General features: G+C 35.3%; 1 pseudogene; it reads left to right on the top strand.

The window, feature by feature from the left end:
* The first annotated feature begins 6,305 nt into the window (after positions 1-6,305).
* On the top strand, positions 6,306-6,604 carry LOC144241584 (short coiled-coil protein B pseudogene; annotated as a pseudogene).
* The last annotated feature ends 268 nt before the right edge of the window (positions 6,605-6,872 follow it).

Here is a 6,872-nt window from a genome sequence, read left to right as displayed (position 1 = left end):
CCCTTTCTCCAGCCATTAACTTTTGCTGACTCCTGAGTTTCCAGTTTAGACTCCTTTCTGCCACTCACAAAACCTATTGTGAGCAACTCTGTTTTAATAAAACTCCTGTGGTTTTTGTATCCCAGGATAAAGCTAAGGGGATAATGGAAAGCCTAAGAATTCCTAACTACAACTACTTTAATAATAGTGAAAGCAGCTTCCACCTGGGCATTTAGGGTGAGGGAAGATATATTTAAGCCGAATACTTTTCTACAGGGCACATTTGACATCACATCATTTGTTATCTTTTCTGGAGTTCAAAGACTTTGCTTCATGGACACTTTTCTAACTAATATTTAGACATTCCAGCATTCACATTGATGAATCGTCCTATGGCCTTACCAGTTAATGAGAGACATCTAATTCAGCACTTAACCCATCAGGGGACTTCGATATAAGTTTTCTAGCACATTTCATCAGAAATAACCAGATTGAATTGATTCTGCCAAGTGAGAAAACCTGGCAGAAAGACTAGTTGTAGAGGATATCTAATGAACATTGTTGCTGTTCTCTGTACAATGTGTATAAAAATATTATCAGCGGTGCACATTTTTAATCTAGTGAAAATTTGGCAACACCGCTTAAATTCTTTCTAGCAGAGCATTCAGAATGACTTTAAATAAACAGAGCCAGCGGCCAGGAAATGCAAACTTCAGCAGATTTACTGCAGTAAGTGATAGCTACCAAAAGGCTCTTCTCCCTGGATAGAGTTAAATAATTTACTCTTCACTACCATTAAATGTTTTAAAATTATCTCTGTGTGCTTATGTGTGTGTGTTTATTTCAACATAATTATTCCTTCTTGCCACTCTTGATGTTAAATCCTGAAAAAGGATCATGGTTCTCCCTAGGTTTTGGTATATAGTCTGTGCTCCGGTTAACTGCCTTGTCCTGCATGTACATAGCCACAGCTGTGAATGACTCCCACAGTGTCTTTAACTAATTAGCAACCAGACACCATTATATAAAAAGTTAGAACAGAGTCTTTAACTAGAAGGCTTCTACAAGCATTTATAAAGCTTTGTTTTATCTTTCAGGTTACGTTTAATATTGTTTAATGGCAAATTCTAACAGCATGGGCTGTTCCACACATTTATCAGTAGACTTTTTTTTCCTGTTTCTTTTTTACAGACTTTTGTTTCTTAATTCATTCTTTTAAAGAAAAGTAGAAACATATCTTTTCACATTCATGCTATGTACAGAAAGTTTACTTTTTCTTCCTTTCCTCCTTTCTCATAGATTCAGAAAATTTACATATTTTTTCTTACACAAGAAGAAAGCCAGAATAAAAGGATTGCAAATTGTTTTCCATTTTATTTACTTTTTAACTTTTTAAAGTTTTTTTAAATGTTTATTTAATTTTGCGAGAGAGAGAGAGTGCAAGTGGGGGAGGGGCAGAGAGAGAGGGAAACATAGAGTCTGAAACAGGCTCCAGGTTCTGAGCTGTCAGCACAGAGCCCCATGAGGGGCTTGAACTCGGGGATGGCAAGATCATGACCTGAGCTGAAGTAGGATGCTTAACCCACTGAGCCATCCAGGCACCCCTCATGTTTCCATTTTATTAATCCAACTTTCATTCAAGACACTGCTTAATCTATATCTTGAAAACCACTAGGCAATAGAGATACAGCTTTTACACACACTTGGAGGATTTAATGGATTTATTTGGATCACACACAACACTGCCTGTCATGTGGAATTAGTGCTATACAAGTCTCTGATACTATTATTACCACTGTTACTTATAACTGAGGTCCTAAGAGATGAAAGTGATTTGCCCAAGTCATTAGGAGTATCTGATTAGTATTTGACTGAATTTTTACTTATAACTTTCACAATTGTTATGTTACAATTATGCCCCTCCTATTTTCTTGCAAGATGAGCAGGGTAGGTACAATTACAAACATTTTACAGAATGAAGAAACTTTGGATCTAAAGACCTAAGGACTAGCCACAGTTCTAGAACTAATAAGTATAGAGGTTGGCCTACAACTTTGCATTTGAATATGTAGCCTGGTATCCTTATTATAATACCAGGAATACATACATAGAAAGATGAATCTCCGAATGTATACAGTTGACATCAATTTGAGCTGTATGAGTCCACTTATACATAAATTTTTTAAAAAAATATTGTACCGTACTGTAAATGTATTTTTTCTTATGGTTTTCTTTATAACATTTTCTTTTTTCTAGATTACCTTTATTATAAGAATACAGTATATAATACTTAACATACAAAAAACATGTGAATTGATTGTTTATGTTATCTGTTAGGCTTTTAGTCAATAGCAGGCTATTAGTAGTTAAGTTTGGGGGGAACTAAAGTTAGGTGTGGATTTTCCAACTAAGTGGGAGATGGGGGCCAGCATTTCTAACCTCCCCATTGTTCAAGAGCCAACTGTACTTGCTGAAATAGGATTGAGTGTAAGGCTTGACATGTGTGTATTGGTTACCTTTATTCTTTTAAAAAAATCTACTCTTAAAAATCCAAAGGTCAAAAATATAATTAAGCATCATGGTCATTGTTACCTCTTGGCAGTATTGTCCACATTAACGTTAAAGTTTATTTCCCATAGTCTCTTATTCTAGAAATATTCATCCGTGAGTCAGAGGATCCTGGTTAATCTCTTTTATATTGATGGAAGGCAGTGATACTTGCACTCAAACTGTATCAACTCAATGCATAGTGATAGATTTCTACCAAATGATAGCTTCAGTTTCAAAAAAGGAGGTGAGGTATGTATCCAACAATTATACTCCATAACTGCAAAACTCATAATATGTACACGTTGTGAGAAGTACCCAAGATTCCTGATTCACTGCATAAGAAATATACCTAAATAACATTAGAAACTATGTATTTATAGGTGTTAGAATTCTTAATAATAGAAAGTTAAAGTATAGTTTTAGTTTTCATGGTTTAAACAATCGATTTCTCTTTTCTGAGAATTGAAACTTAGGCTTTTTATATTGTAGTCAAATTTACTTTCAAGGTTCAGATGCTGGCAGAATGTTGTAAAAGTTTATTATGACCTATTAATATGATAAACATACTGATTTTTATTATTTGTTATACTCTCCCTAAAATTCCCATGCTATCCTCTTAAAAATAAACTTCTATATTTTGGCACGAAATTAAATTGTCATAATTCTCCTTTCAAGTGTGAAATCATACCGCGTTGCTTTATCTTTTTAATTAAGTGTTAATCAATGGTCTTTTATTGTATTTGAAGTAGTATATACGTTTCTCTGAAGATACCAACACAATTGCTTATCTTCATTCCTGGGAAAACTATTTTTTAATGGTCTAATCCGGCCCTGTTTTATTGAACAAGGGACTCATGTTGATGTGACTAATGCAATGTTTTATTAGGTCATTTCTCTAGGAAGTGATGATTCAATCTCTTGAAAAAGTAAAATAGTTCTCTCTTCAAATGCCGAGCAACTGGTAAATGATGTTTTCTACTTTGATAGCAGATTTTTCACTGAGTTCATTTAATTAGTGTTTGTCCTTATTTAGACATAACCCTGTGCTTTTTTAAACCCACAAATTGTTGATGTAAGAATGTACTTTTGGGTTATATTTTAGCAACCATAATGCCAAAAAATAAGATACATACCTAATGTCTGAGTTCTTAGCACTGATTACTTCTCCCAATATTTTCTCTTAGGAATATCTATCTAGGGTACTGGTAAAGTTTGCTAGAGAACCTATGATTTTATAACTCAGATAAAGCTATTTTGTCTCTACCATATCTTCTTTCTCTTTCTACATTGCTTATCATCTTTCTCTGGGGCAATTTTAAGACTTTCAAAGTTTCATGGTGCTCTTATTATACATGCACTACATATATCACATCAAACATGTTAAAAGGTGTCCCTTTCCCAAGTAATATAAAGTTATTACACAACTGTTATATATGTATAAGATACAATGAATTGGAGAATATGATATTAAAACTTATAAGCTTTTACACATTGTAAAATTTTATTTTTCAACTTTCATTTTAAGATCCAATATATTTTATGTTAAAACTTCAGAGATATCTGTGGGCCCTTGAAAAATGACAATACTCTGGCCTTGGGTATGTGGTGATAATAACCCTTTTTCTTTGCTCTTCTGCCTCTACATTTTAGACTCATTTTTCTATAACTTCCTTGGTTATTTTTTTCCACTGTCATTTTCATGATCTGCTCCCTCTAACAATTTTATTTTTTGACCTCTTTTTCTACCTTTTAAAATCTCTACTACCGTCACCTCCTTTGAAATGTACTTTCTTTTCCCTCTATAGATTCAGTAGTATCTTCTCTCCTTTTATTAGGATGTACAAATGATGTGCTCTCAGACAGTAGTCTATGTGAAGTGGAATATATATGGTATTTTCCTGGAGAACCAGTGTCTTCATCATCACGTTTTTTCCCCAGGCAGAAATATCACCAGTGAATCTTCTCCAAACACTTTGTTCATTTCAGTTGTTGTTAATAGTTGCTGATACCTATTCTAACTTTGACTATTTCTTCTTTGCTCATTCAGTAAGTTAACAAATGGACTTTTGGAACATATATACTTTACCAAGTTCTTAAAATTAAATTAAAACATTTTAAAATGGAGAGTATAGTTTCCTAGAACTTCCAAAACTAAATACCAGAGACTGGGTGACTTAAACAACAGGTATATATTTATTTATTTTTTATTTATTTATTTTTTTTAAATGTTTTATTTATTTCTAGGAGAGAGAGAGAGACAGAGTGTGAGTGGGGGAGGGACAGAGAGAGGGAGACACAGAGTCTGAAGGAGGCTCTAGACTCTGAGCTGTCAGCTCAGAGCCTGATGTAGGGCTCAAACTCAACGACCGTGAGATCATGACCTAAACCAAAGTCAGATGTTTAAATGACCCAGCCACCCAGGTGCCCTCAATACTTATTTTCTCTCACTTCTGGAGACTGGAAGTCTGAGATCAAAGTGTCAGCAGGCTTGGTTGATTTCTTCTGAGGTCTCTTTCCTTATCTTGCAGATGGCTGCCTTTTCTCTGTATGTCCACATGGTCTTTCTGCTCCTTGTGTTGCTGTCCTAATCTCCTCTTCTTATAAGCATGCCAGTCATAAGAGATAGGGTTCACCCTAATGAACTCATTTTAACCTTGATTACCTCTATAAAGATCCTATCTCTAAATTCAGTCACATCCTGAGGTAGTGGAGGGTTAGGACTTCAACATATACTTTTTGGAAGGAAAAGTGACATAACTTAGCTCACAATAGAGGGAAATAACAAATACAATACATGTCACAATATATACAATATCCTTACCACCCCTACTGGTAATTGTTTTCTGAAGAGGTGAGATTCTAACTCTTATGTTGAAATCATTTTAGTGAGAGGGTAATCTGGACTTTTTTTTTTTTTTTTACCTATCATGTGGGACCTGGCAATGTTCTTTCTACCATAACCTGAATCTTATAAGGGTTCTTGGGCCAGGGTTATATTTATATGTTTAATTAACAGAAAATGCTATGTATTGGCTATAAGTCATTAATTCATGTTTGAATAAGACCTCCCTGCTACCTACTCATGCTACTCAGTTACCCACATTTTAAAATGTCATTTGCATTGTTTACGATGGTTCAAGATGTGAGACATCCTCATATTTCCATATTATCACCTCCCTTGTCTGCTCCCTGGTTCGTTGTTCCCATAGTAAACAACCTAGAATGGATGGTATACTTATCTTTCTGCAGCTGGCAGTTTGGTAGAGTCTTGTGTGCCTCCGTCTGTGCTGGTCTGCTTCAGTTATTCCAATACAAGAGACGTGAATATTTCTTCTTTTTCTTCCCCCTACTTACTCCATCCAACACAATACCAGGAACTGGAACTATAGCAGGGAACCAGTCAAAATTCTTATTTTCAAGTTGGTTCAAGTGTTGGGGCCTGAGGTGTCCACCCAAACCCTCCCCCTCCTCATCCAAGGGCAAACCATTCATCAAGAATTTTGTATCCAAGACCCCCTAATTGTTTTTTTAAATGTTTTATTTATTTCTGAGAGAGAGAGAGAGAGAGAGGGACAGAGTGAACAGGGGAGGGTCAGAGAGAGAGAGGGAGACACAGATTCTGAAATAGGCTCCTGGCTCTTAGCTAACTGTCAGCACAGAGCCCAACACGGGGCTTGAACCCACGAACTGTGAGATCATGACCTGAGCCAAAGTCGGACACTTAACTGACTAAGCCACCCAGGTGCCCCCCAAGTTCCCAAAATTTGTAACCCAAGATGGTGAATGCTGACACGGAGGGAGTTGGTGCTAAAAAGCAGGTGGAACTGGAAGAGAAAAAGCACAACTTCTCAATCAAGTATTGGAACGCCAACACACACCTAAAGCGTTTTCAGAAGAGTAGATGGAGTTAAGGAAGAGAATACAAAGCTAAAATCAGAAAACCAAGTTCTTGGATAGTATACAGAAAAATCTCATGTCATCTTCTAGTGTTTTCCAAAACGCCGACACAAAAAGAAAAACTAAGGGACTCATCTTTCTGTTTTATGAAATTGCTGCCAATCTTTTTATTCTTTAAAACTTGGATTAATTCCAAATGTTATAGTACCTTTTTGTGTGGCTTTATTGAGTAGGTATGAAGATAACGTCATATCGAGGCAACATTCAGAGCATAATAAAAGGCTTCCATGAGTTTGTGTATTATGAGTCTATGAAAATGTGCAAATGTAGTGTAGAGACTTTATAATTAGGAATGTATATTATTTATGAAATACTAAAATAAATGCTTTTATCAAATTTGCTTTGATTTATAGGTTTAACACTGTCTTTTATTATAAGCATAGTAA

The sequence above is a fragment of the Crocuta crocuta genome, unplaced genomic scaffold (assembly GCF_008692635.1).
Source record: "Crocuta crocuta isolate KB4526 unplaced genomic scaffold, BGI_CrCroc_1.0 scaffold25, whole genome shotgun sequence".
Taxonomy (NCBI): domain Eukaryota; kingdom Metazoa; phylum Chordata; class Mammalia; order Carnivora; family Hyaenidae; genus Crocuta; species Crocuta crocuta.
This window is presented reverse-complemented; position numbering and strand designations above follow the sequence as displayed.